Raw genomic sequence first — 13,374 nt, 5'->3', positions numbered from 1 at the left:
TTATTCATGAATGGATATTTAAGTCTATACTATTAGGTTGTTAGGAATAGTGTGGTTTTTAACATACACATACCATCAACATGCAGGTTTTTGAGGGCCATGTGTTTCCTGTTCTCTTGAGTATATAATTAAGAGTGGAATCACTGGGTTCTGCAATAACTTGAGGCTTAGTTTTTTGAGAAACTGTCAGAGTATAGTCCAAAGTGGTTCTACCATTTCAAACTTCCACCAGGAGTGTACAGTGTCCCAGTTATCTGTATCTTTGCCAACACTTCTTATTTATTGCCTGTAGTTTTGAATATTACCATCCTACGTGCATTAAGATTGACTCTGGAATTACGAATATATTGTATAAATACACATGTGGCTCACAAACACGAACACTAAACTATTATTCCTGGGCTATAGCAGTAGCTGTGTCAGCACACCCTTTTCCTTCTTCCATTTTTAGCTTTTATTTACGTTCTTGTTTTATTTCCTCAAAGAGGAAATGAAAGAGAAGGATTGGTGACCTGCTAAGCCATATTTTAGCACTTCCTTGACTGAGAGTGTTGGTGGTCATAAAAAAACACACACTGGGCTTTGAGATGGCATGGAAAATTCTAGAAATATGCCATTTCACAACATCTGTGCAGAAATTGTTTCTGTGCCAGTGTGTTCCATTTGAAACCCCATTTTGTGTGTATTCAACTTTTACACAGATCTTGAGAAAATGAAATTGAATTTTATGCCTCTTTAATTTGATTTGAGACCATGACCAGACCATTTCTTTATAATAATTACAAGAATGTACCCAATATATGACTTTCATCTTATAGTAATTACAGCCATTTACCATTTATAGAGCACATAGCTGAGGACACTATAAGTCACATTTCATGCTAATCACTTTTCTGAAAACAAAGGGCTCTGTTGTACAAATCTGAGAACAATGATAGGAGAAAAGAAAATCAATTGATACATCATATCAAAGAGAAGCTCAAAATGAAGACATCAAATATATGCCAAAGGCTCTCATCAATTACAATTTGAGAATTCACCCCAGTCTTTATTTTTAGTCTATTAGACTATCTAGATGGCACATTATAAAAGCTACTTCAAAGATGATGTTCCGTGACAGCATTTTCCCCCCAGGGCTTTGCCTGTTTTACACGCCAAGGGTATGTGAGTACAGTTCCCCAGAGCCCACGCCCAAGTGACCAACTTACACTTTGAGATTTTTCTCTCGAAGGACAAGGAGCTCATTTTTGTGGTCTGCTTTTCTTTCCATTTTCTTCTTTCTAAGGTTGCATTCAGAACACATAGAAGGGGCTTCGACAGCTCTTTCATCATGTTCTATGAAAAAAAATTGATCTAAAAAATACCTCTTGTGTCTGCCAAATAGTTCTTATATTTCCTCAACATAGCTTTCCTTCATGCTAACAGTTTGGTTGTCCATCTTCTCTTTAAAAAAGTGTGTGCTTTCTTATAGTTCTTAGGTGTAATATGTTGTTCATTAAAAAATGAAATCGACATCCGTAAAATAACTTGCTCTGTGATGGCCCAGAATATACCGTGTGACATTCCTTTTAAAGTATTTCCTGTTTGTTATCATCTTTCGCTTTGCTTAGTATTTTCAAAACACCTATATTGTGCCATGGGGTTATTAAGATATAAACTCTAATAACAGTTGTATTTGTAGTAATTATGTTTATAATTGTTGATATTGCAAATATTTTGCTTCCTAAAATTTCAACTTAAGGAGTACTTTGTTTGCCAAACACAAAATCTTTAATGTGTTTCTTAAAGATTCTTTGAAGATACTACTTCTAACAGTGCTGTATATGAACTCAGTGCCTTCTGCATGCTTTATATTAAAAAGCCACCTCACCAGACTAAAGAAAATAATTGTAATGGATATGTAAGATCCCAGCTTAAGCTTCTACTAAAATTTATTCTTTATCATTGGTTGTTTATTTTGTCTGTTTGTTACATAATTAATGTAGTTTTGACATCATTTTACAGTATACCTATTTTATGGCTGCATATATATTAGTTAAAGTTTACTTTAGAATGTTTTGCTAATGTGAGCTTTACTAGCTGTTAATGAGGCCTTCTAAAATACAGTAAAGGACATCACTCAACAGACGACCGAAGGAAGTGAACGAGTTTATCTACTCCTTTGCATTCAAGGAGAATCAGAATGATCACCAATACAAGAAGTACAGTTTCTCTTAAATATTTAGTGTTTATTTATGTATACATGTCTCTGTATATACATGTGTGCAGATGCCTTGGAGCCCAAAACAGGGTGTCATATCCCCCGAAACTAGAGTCAGATTCCGAACTGTGAGCCATCTGACATGGGTGCTAGGAGGTAAACTATAGTCTTTCTGGAAGAATCACAAGTACCCTTAACTGTTCGGCCAACTCTCCCACCTCCTCAAAGCCAGTTTTTATAACGGAAGTCAGAAAAATTTCTAAGAGTTATCTCTAAGGGGATAGAGATAGATATAGGGATTTGTGGCCAATTAGTTGTAGGAATTAAAGCAATCTGTGTATGACAAGTTATTTAAGGTAAGAGTGTAGAGGAAGAATGACATTGATATAAACTCGAAGAAGCAGTCCAAATGCTTACTATCTATTATGCATCAGAACTTGAACTAGATATTATGTAAGTATGATACGGTGATGAACACAATTCTAACCTTCAGAGTTTAAAATCTAGTAGCAAAGGCAAGCATGGACTGGAACATTGCTCTGCTGCTCATATGTTCATTGACTCTGGGAAGATATATAAAATGCCTTTGATTGTCTCATCTGCCAAACAGGGTGAATAACAAGAGTTTTAAGAAGAAAGAAATGACATAATATCTGCAACAATTCATTGGCGAAGGTCTGGCACAAAACAATTCATGAAGTAGTTGCCATTGCTTTGATAATGGTGCTTCTTATCTTCTTGTAAAAGAAATAATAATAAAAAAAAATAGAAAATGGTTTTGCTATAGCCTCAAATTAAGATGATGGTTTCAATGATAATAACAGCCTTCTTGGTTAAGAACAAGAAACATTATAACATAAGCAAGTTTTGCCAGGCATAAAAAGCAGTAAGATAGAGTTCTCTGTTGTGATATAACAGGCAGACTTTGGCATACTGGGCTGCAAAAGAAAGGTTTACCTGTTCAAGTTCCATTCCACCAAGAGTTACAAAAATCAGATATACAAAGCCATCCCATGTTTTATCGACTCAATCTCCATCACCTCTGCTTCTTGTACTCACACACGCAGGTACGGATACCTAAAGTCCATTTTGTCCTGGTAAAATTTTGAGAGCTTGCCTATCTCTGGCCTTGGAATTGACAACCAAGTCCAAGCTTTATTGGACTTGGTGATATTTGTCTCTTGCCCTATGTTCAAAGAATGACTTTTGTAGTTGGACATTAAACAGGGCACTGAAGAGCTCTAACTGTCTAGCCAAAGAAGATAGAAGCTAGAAACACTGCAGTGGCTGTCTGTGAACTGCAATTGATGAACACACTCCCATGCCCCCGCCCCAGCCACTTTTCTGTTATGGGGTAGAAGCTGCTCTATTTCAGTGATATGTGCTGACTTCTCCGGTCCTGGAGCCCATGCATCGAATGCCTCCAGGTTTAATAGGAATTGACTACAAATTAACTGTTCTTTTAAAGTACCAATGCTTCCAGCTCTTGTGAAATAAAACTATGGTTGAATGGAAAATATGATTGTCTTCCTGATTTCAAAAGTTACTTGTTTACCTGTTGCTCATAAAGCACAGGGTAATTTGTGGTTGGGAAAAAGGTATTCTTTGTCTGATGGGTTTCATTTCAGCATCACAGACTTTTCTGAAGATTGCAAAGATGTTCTATTGCTACACCTTGATACAGCTCACCCCGAGGATGGAGAATTAGTGTCTGGTAATACCTTCCTGCCTGCCAATTTTCCCTCACTGATTCAACCTTTGGAACTGATTTAATCAATGTATCAGCACATTATTCAAGAGGGGTGGATGTTATTACATCAAAGCTTTCACAAAAGCTGATGACTCATACAGACGCTATTCAGAAGTTTTTAATCACGCTGGATAAAAAGAAGCGAATGTGAATGTTGCTTATGCCTGGAATTTTGATGAAAAGTAGAATGTCAAGGAGCCAGCCGTAGGAGAATCTATGTAGACAACTATTTCTTCTGAGGAACAAAACTAAGAATTTTCTATCATAAAAAAAGAAGACTGTTCTGTCACAAAAAAGGCAGATCTATCCTGATGGGCAAACCTGATGCAAGTGAGAGAGGTGGGGTTGTGTGAAGGAAAATGCAGTGCTGATCTTCTCTATAGTGTCCTCCAGTGGGAAAAGTCCCAGAATTAGGAACAGAGGCCTGAGTTTACATCCTTTAGTCTTTTGGCATCAATGTCCTCAATGCTCATGGTTCTTCTTTGTTACCTTTCATTTCCACCAAGGGTTCATGAACACCAAAGGCTAGTGAGTCCCCTATAGAACTTATTTGTCTTATACATACTCAATTCTTGATGAGCACAAATCATAATCTCAGAATCCAAGTCAAGTATGTGTACATGTATGTACATGTGTACGCTCCTGTGTTTAGGAGTATGTGTGTTATCCATAGTCATGCCTGATTGTGTACACATATGTTTGCAAGTGTTTGCACATGTGTGCATGAAAGAGGCCATTCCAGCGGTCATTCCTTAGAAGCTTCCCACATTGGATTTTTGTTTTTGCTTTTGAGACAGGGCCTCTTACTGGGACTTGAGAATTACCAATTAGTATCTGATGGCTAGCCATGGAGCTACAGGAATCCACATAGTCTCTGCCACTACAGCACCATGTTTATAAGAGCATGCCACCAGATCCAGTTTTTACGTGGATACTGTGGCTCTGACTCAGTACCTCATAGTTGTAAGCATTTTATCCAGAGCATTTCTCCAGACCCAGTAAGAATCTGCTCACTGTGAGGTCTGAGGCAATGGAACTCATTGGAGGGTCATTAGAAAAGCCTTTCTGACCAACAGGGGGCAGTATCAGCTGACTATACTAAGTAAAGAGAAGACAAAAACATAACAAACAAAACAAACAAACAAAAAACCCAAAAAAACTGCCAGGCCGTGGTGGCGCACGCCTATAATCCCAGCACTTGGGAGGTAGAGGCAGGCGGATTTCTGAGTTTGAGGCCAGCCTGGTCTACAGAGTGAGTTCCAGGACAGTCAGGACTACACAGAGAAACCCTGTCTCAAAAAAACAAAAAAACCAAAAAACAAACAAACAAACACCCAAAAGTCCCCAAAGGTTTTGTATTCAACTAAACATGGATTTGAACCCTGTTTCCCTGTTCATGAACTGTATAATTATGGCCAAACTTCTTTTATTTTAAAGATATATCAACTTTTAAAGATTTACATATATAAATGTTGCATGTGTGCATATCTGTGCACAACATGAATGCCTTGTATCTGTATAGGCCAGGAGAGATTATCAGATCCCTTGGACAGAAGTTACAGACAGCTGTGTGCCACCATGTGGACTCTGGGAATTGAACCCACATTTTCTTCAGTAGTTCCCAGTGTTCTTAAGTACTGAGCCTTCTCTCCAGTCCTTTGGGCAAGCTTCTTGATCTCTTCGTGGTTCCAGTTCATTATTATAAAGTAAGGACAACACCTTAAAGTGGAGCAGAAATGATTCTATCACATAAACTATGGAAAATAAACTACCATACCTGCCAGAGGGACTGGTTCAAGGACGACTGGCAAGACCTTTGGCAATGACAGCTACTGTAGCAATAACCTTCAAGAACATAAGTCTTCAGTCATTTAAAGTCACTAAGGTAATGCTTCCTTTGATGCTCCCTTTGATAGAGGCCATCTTACTTTGCCCCTTACTGTCTATCTAGACTCTAGGGGTCTGAACTCACCATTTTATGATTACAGAATCTCCTTTAGCTTAGGTTCTTGAATTGACTGTGTAGCCAATAATAATTTTGAACTTTGGGATGGTGAAGTTATGTGTTTACACTTCTATACCTAGTTTATGTGGTTCTGGGGATCAAACCAAGGTTTTGTGCATGCCAAACAATTACTCTAAAAACTGAGTTACATCCACAGTACAGCAGATGTTCTTGAAAGTTTTTGTTGTCTGTCTGTTGAGGTTGGATAGGTCTCAACTTCCTCATTATTCTGCTGTGTTCCAAGTGTGTATCACTTGGGAAAGTTGACAATAAAAGAATTATTTATTTCATAGGCTTACATAGAGACTGGAAGAGGACACCCCCCCCATATTAAAAAGACTTTGCCCTCTCTTTGGAGCATGCTCAATAGTGATGCTTCCTGAGGTATGGAAGCAAGAATTGCTTTCATTGAGTAGCATTTGGCCTTAATTTCTTGATATTAAAATTATACTTGACTTGGTAGTACATGCATAGTAATAACTTCACCATTGACTGTTCATTTCTTCCTCTGGCAGCTTTGGCTGCAAGTATTACCATCTTTGTGGATAATGACCAAGTTCTTACAGACCATTTAAGGTCTATATACTCATGACAAAAAGGCCTAGACCACTGTCTTTCAAAGTCTGATTGAATCAACTCTGATGATAACACAGGAAAGCTTCTGAGAAATTGGAACCCTCAAGCCTCAGCCTCATCCTACTGAAGACCAATCCGCATATGATTGCCTTCTAAAATAAGATGTTATTGCTGCAGTGTTCATTGGCACATGCTGTCACCCCTGTTTGATTGCCACAGTGCCCTGAGTGTTAAGCTACATATACTGTGTATTATCTTTTTCCAAGAGAGAAGTGAATCCTTGAAAAGTTGAGTGCCTTGCTTCGGGTCACACATCTTCCTTAATAGCTGGGCCAGGATTATATTGCCAAGGACCTAAGATTCCACTTCCTGAAGGCGCACTCCAGAGCTATGTCCTTTGCAATTTGATCTGCGTTTCTTTCTATAGAGTCTGTGAACCATTTCTCATTCTTTACCCCCTCCTCCAATTTCCGACGGTTAACTGTATAGAACTGCATGTCTTTGATATGCCATCAACTGCACTAAGGCAAAATTCAAAATGACTTAATGAAATAAAAATGAAAGATTTATATGCCAATAGGAATGACAGTTGGGTCTGTGTTCTGAACCCTCTGTGCCACTATTTCAGCCTTCTTGCACAAATAAATGCTGCACTTCAGTGGCTGTCTTTCTGGGTTTAATTGCTTTAGTTTTATCTGAGGACCTTGTTTACAACACAGAGTTTTGGTCACTCATGCGCAGAGATTCTTGAGTCTTACCAATTTGACTCCAAGGATAGGGGTATACAGCTTGTACTCTTGGAAAACTGTTTGAATTTTTGAGTCAAATTGCCTGGCTTAAAATCTGGCCTCTGCCACTGTCTACCTGGCTGCTCTTGTGCTTTGGTTTCCTCAGCTTGGAAAGAGCACTGACAATATCATTTCCATCGGCATAATTACATCATAATTCTTACACATTATAAGAAATATGAAGCATTGTGTAGAGTGTTGGACTCACAGTTAGTGATCAAGAAATGCTGACTAGCATTCTTTTTAAATCTTGGATTGCCTTTTGTAGTTACTAAGTGGTTATCAGTGTTCAATGAAGAGTCTCTGCATGAATATGCACATATCTCCAGATGAACTGAATCACACTTTAAAGCTTCACACTTATGTCACCTTGTTCTTGAATTGTTTCTCATCTTCTTATCTTGGATCGTGGTTCCTTTTATAGTTCATCCACTTGTCCTCCACCTAGTATAGAAGGCACCAAATTTTAGTAAGAACTTTGTATCTCTCTCCTTAATTTGCCAAGCCCTTAGGATATTACAGCCATCTTGTGCTTCTGCTGATGTTTCACATAGCCACAGCTCTAAGTCAGTTCTTGGGCCTCTGGAGGTTTCCAATCCACTTTTGCTATGTCGAGCTGAAGTTCCAGAAGTGTGAGGCTTCCACTGAAAGACTCCTAAGAACTGAGAGGAATTGGGGCTTCTCTGGTTCACTCCTTCTGTAGTCAGATTGAGGGGAAATCTACAGAAAAATCAGAATTTGGTAGAACACCACCCCTGCTAAACTACTAATGATTGCCATAATTTAGAAAAAAAAAAATTGAACCAGATGGAAAACATTTTCTGAAATGGCATATTTTGTTTTTAATGGAAGAAACAAGGTCATTCTTGTGAGTGAATATTCATTAACATGGTGGGCAGGGGAGTGTCCATTGACCTAAGGGGGACTTTCTGTATGGGAAGCCAACAATTAAATAAGGGAGGAACTTTCCCTTCAGGGCACATGAAACAGGAGTTTGATGAATTTTCTGCTCTTTTGACTGCTTAAGGGTTTCTATTTCTATTTTGAGTCTCCAAAATCTACACTTGAGAAGACAAGGATTCAAATCCTTTGAGAAGAAATGTGTTTATCACATCATGAACTCACAGACTGCTGATGCTGAAGAGAATTTGAAGGATCTGTGACACTAGGAAGCATGTACCCATTCTTTTGCTGCTTCTCTTTTTTTTGCTTCTTTCCCTTTTTTTTTTTCTCAAAATGTTCAAGTGCATTAATTGCTCTTTTCCTTGGTTTCCTTAATTATGCCCTATTCTAAACTTAGTACTTTGGGGGATTCAAACCCAAGCTCTTCCACTAATGGTCTGTGTTATCTTGGATGGGTCAGTTGTACTCTTGGCAGATAAATCCTTTTCATAAAAAGGGAAAACTAGGTTGAAAAAACTTTCAGGTCCCCTGTGAGTTTGAACACAAGAGACTCTCTAAGAAATAGACTTGTATAGATTCTTTTCAAGTAAAACTCATTCTTTCATGATGCTGAGATTGTGGCAGCCCACTTGGCCAGGTAACAAAGTTGTCTTAGAAAAAATTCAAAGAGTTTGGGAGCCAGGATATATTCTGACTATGCTTTTTTTTTTTAAAATAGTAAACTTATTTTTGTATTTCAAGTGACAGCTCACATTCCTCGTTCTACACAACCATGCTGTGTGGCAGGTCATATACTGATTAAGACCTGTTTGGAGAAATCTTATTTTTCCTGATATAAATACAAAATGTATTGATTGTTTATACCTCCATCATAAGAGGTTGCTTTCTAGACTGTGATAGATGACAACTCTCCACACTACTTCATCTGCCAACTGGATAGAGGGTGACAGAGACACTTTCCATGTTTTGTAGACTGAGCAATTAGCTGTGACTGGCAGCTCCAAGCCCTCAGTGACCCTGTCATAGGCCTAACATGGTCAAACTGTGCAAGATTAGACATGTCTGAGCTGCAAGTTGGTGCTCAAACTGATAGCTCAGTAGAAAGAACCTTTGAAAGTGACAGGGCCATCAAAAAACCAGGGTGAGCCCTAGAGAGATTTGAGATTAGTGCCTGGGGTCTCTACTGTGTGTTACCTGTCCAAAAAAACAGTGCAATAACAAGAAGTCTCCAGAAAAAAAATAAGACATAAATAAATGTCTAGGAGCCAAATAGAATGTACAGTTCCTCATTCTTGGAATTTCTTATGAAAATACCACTTATAAGCACTAGATGCTCACATTTCATAGGGTACCTTTATATACATTAGATTATTTGGTGCATAAAATTTGCTCTTTGTAGATAGATCCTCTGTTCTCACTGTGTTACAAATTAATAACTAGGTCTATTTTTTTTTACCTTGGGTACTCTTTAAGGCTTAAGGGCTTGGCTTCTTGTCCAGGCTTACTAGTTTCACTATTCTGGGCTGTACAGTTACCAAGCTTATACCAAGCCCACAGCCAAGTAGTTATAACAACTCAGGTTTACTGAGCTCTTGATATGCTCCACACACTTCTTACTTAATTTTCATATCAATTTAATGAAGACAATTTTATTGTTATTGTCTTTATTTTTCATGTAGAAAAAATGAGGCTCAGGAAGGTTAAGAAACTTCTCTGGGTTTTGTGTCAGTAGATGACAGAGTTAAAAGTTCAACTCAGTTAAAACTAAGTTGTCTATTATGTGCTATTTCAGGCAACCAGTGTCTTATCCTTTCAAAAAAAGGAAAAGAACATTATGAGTAGAAAGAAATGAGTGAATTTGTTTCCTGTGCTGTTGTTAGCACCATGATGCAAAGGAGAAAGTATTCTTTTAAAATTGCCTCTTGTAAGGGGCTACGAAGAGCTGGCATGATGCACCATAAAGACAGTCCCATTTGAGGGGACTGTTTTCTGTTATACTCATGGTCCCTTTCTTAAGGTAACTTTGATGTGAATCCCTGGCAACATCACCACCACTTTTTTTTTCTTTTTGGGGGGGAGACATCACTCTCTTTTATAGATGACACATGTAAGGTTATGATAGAGACACATAGCATAATTAACATTATTTATTCCAAATATACTTCTGCAAAGAAGCTTATGGGTCTCAAAACAGAAGCCATCATGAAGTGACAAAGTGACAAAGACTCTTGAAACCTTACTGAAGAAATGCAAGAGGAAGAAGATTTGAGCAGTAATAGCTATATCAAGAGGTTAGCATTTAATAAGCACCACGTGTGTGGCTGTGGAGCTTCCAGTAAACACATGGCTTCTGTCCTCAAGGAGCTCAAAAATCTACTAGCATTAAAACGATCAGTGAACTTGAGCATTCGATTTGGCTTTGAATTCAAGCCAGACAATAAGTGAAACGTGACGGATGATTCAGTACCCGTCTGCTACGTGGAGTAGTGTGTGTTCTTCACAAGAGACAAGCTTCTCTATTGGGCTGAATAATGATGGCAAATTATTATTGTATGTCAATAATAGCCAATATTCTTTGAGAGTTCATCGTGTGCTAACTACTGCACTAGGCAAAAGACATGACTATTCTATTTAATCCCCACAAATATCTCCATGGTGTACATCTAACTACCTTCATTGTGAAAATCAAGCAATTAAGGTGAAGAAGAGTCACCAAATGTACCTATACATAGAGGAGGAGATACGCCTCCTCTATGGAGGGTTTACAAAGGTTTCATGTCTGTCTTTGGCAACATCATCACATAAAGTGTGTGTCATATCTGTTCTTCTTCCCATTCCACATGAGTATAATGTCTCTGAAGGCAGTAACCCTAGCCATTGCTCTTCAATAGTACCATCCTTATCCTATCCTCACAATTCAGAATACACAGTAACTCTCCTTCCATGGACCAAGTATAGAAAACCTCCCTTTGTCAAACAACAACATAGGGACTTCACTGTCTATCTTTTCCAAGACAGTGGAGAGACAAGTAAAAGGATGACTGGCTTGAGAAATATCAGGGCTTCAGAACCAAGCTTCCAAGGTTCAGACACCTTCCAAGTCCACTTCTAGAATTGGCTTCCATGCCTGGGTCACAAACGTGTTTATGCAAGCCCTATTGCTCCTGAGATTTAAGGTGACATGGGAAGAAAGGTTGTGGAGCTACATGAAGAGCCAGAGAGGGGCAAGATGGAGTTAGAACAGTGACTTGTACCTTCCTTAATATACTCTGTTTTCTCCTTTGCTACAATCCATTGCTCTGGTGGCTAGTGTTAGTGCCACTAGCACTCCCCCCGCCCCTTTCTGTCCATGCCACCCACAACCATTTTTCCAGTTTACTTAGCTTTGACAGAACTCTCTTCCTTCTGCATGTATATATTTTTCATACATGCTCTCAAGAACTTGCTTTTTGGAATCAAACAGAATGTGTTGGAGCTAGGTATTTGTTCATTAGCTGTGTGACTTAGCTCATATCAGTTAACTTCTGAACCTCAGTTCCTTCAGTAAAGCATCAACAGGGTTGTCCACAAAGAGTGTAGTGTATAGATTTAGTGTAATGAAATACGACTCTTCATATTATCATCTGGCCTCTAGTGAACAATAAATATAGCTTTAATCATAACACTTGAGGGTCACACTTGTGCTCCCAGCCAAGTTCAGCCACCTGCTCTCAAAAAACTAACTAAAGGATCTAATTGAAAGATAGAAAGCAGAAAATGGAGATTTATTCAATATGGCTGCATTGAGAAGAGAGACAAAAAGATTCATGAAATTCCCCCAATCTATCTTTGGGGTCCTGAAGTGAGCTTAATATTTAAATAGAGGTCTAAGCAGTCCTGGTCAAGGTATTGTCCTGCCTGCCTTTGACACATCCTTAGCTGGGTTTCAGTTTCATCCTCTAAGGTGCCTGACAAGTTAGAATTGTGACATCTCTTTTCATGAAACAAGTTCCTTCTCTGTCTAAGGGCTTTGCCTTTTAACAGCATTAGGTTCCTGGGGAAAATTGCCATTTCTTTGGGGTTCACCGTTTCAGTAGTCAGATGCACTGAGACATGTTCAGTGTTTCTTTAGATTTTCTTCTTTTCTGCCCTCTAAAGTCCCAGAAGCTTTTATGGAGAATTTTGAACCTTCATATTGCTTCTTCCCTGTTTAGAATTCAGAACAATTTTTTCTAGCATCCTCAAACTATTTGACTTTTATATTTCACAAAATTCACCATTTTAAAATGATCAGTGGAATTTAATACACTGACAGTATTGTGGACTTATCATCACTTTAGTTCTGAAATATTTAAAATTACCCCAAAGTGAGACCACCTACCCACCCACCAACCATTCGTCATCCCCCACCTACAAATTATTTACTTTTCAAATCTGTTTCTGATACCTTGCCATTCGGTAAACCTGAGGAGTTGAGGGAGATAAATTCTAGGTTGTAAACATTTCCTAAGTCAGTAATATTTTTCCAAATAGAAGAAATAGATTTTTAACAAAGGCTGTCTTACAAGAGAAAGGAGTGAAAACCCCAGCCTGCCGAGCTCCTACTCTGGCTGTTACAGAATCTAACTCTTCGATATTTATTCTTTCTCTTTTACGTAACTTTTCTTGCTTTTAACAGAATGAAAAAAGGGACCCATGTCTTGGAGTTAAGTGAAGGGATAGATTTTTCTAGATGGTCCTGTAAACAAGTGGTGAGAAAGCTAGGGGAAAGGTCAGCAGGTCAGTCTTTTTGCAGTTCTTTTTTATCCTGACACATTCCAGGGGAGGAATTTCAGTCTTGGGAGGCCCCAGATAACCCTCAGGGGAAACATGGCCCTTTGAAGTAACTGATTGTCTGTTTCTTCAGCTGCCGATCCACTCACGCCACCCATGTCAGTGGGGCCCCACTCATCAGCACTCAGGTACAGCCTGGTTGACCACTGCATTGCAGTGAAACAATTTACAAGCAGGCTGTGGGAGGAGCAGTCTTCCTAAGTCAGCCACCACAGAGACAAGAGACAAATTCCAGTTGGCTGTATCTTCAAGAAAGGGAGAGAAGGAAAAACAGTTAAGACAATTTTGTGGTGAAAATGCTGTGGGATTTTGCAAATGGCTGTGAAGACTATGAGTTTGC

The 13,374-nt window shown here is 38.7% G+C and overlaps 1 protein-coding gene across 3 annotated transcripts in view; it reads left to right on the top strand.

The window, feature by feature from the left end:
- The window catches only part of Hs6st2 (heparan sulfate 6-O-sulfotransferase 2), a 272,231-nt gene that overhangs the window by 142,339 nt on the left and 116,518 nt on the right, over positions 1-13,374 (top strand). The window lies entirely within an intron of this gene.

Source organism: Arvicanthis niloticus, chromosome X (genome assembly GCF_011762505.2).
Source record: "Arvicanthis niloticus isolate mArvNil1 chromosome X, mArvNil1.pat.X, whole genome shotgun sequence".
Classification (NCBI taxonomy): Eukaryota; Metazoa; Chordata; class Mammalia; order Rodentia; family Muridae; genus Arvicanthis; species Arvicanthis niloticus.
The sequence above is the reverse complement of the archived record's forward strand: the minus strand, read 5'-3'. Positions and strand labels throughout refer to the sequence as shown.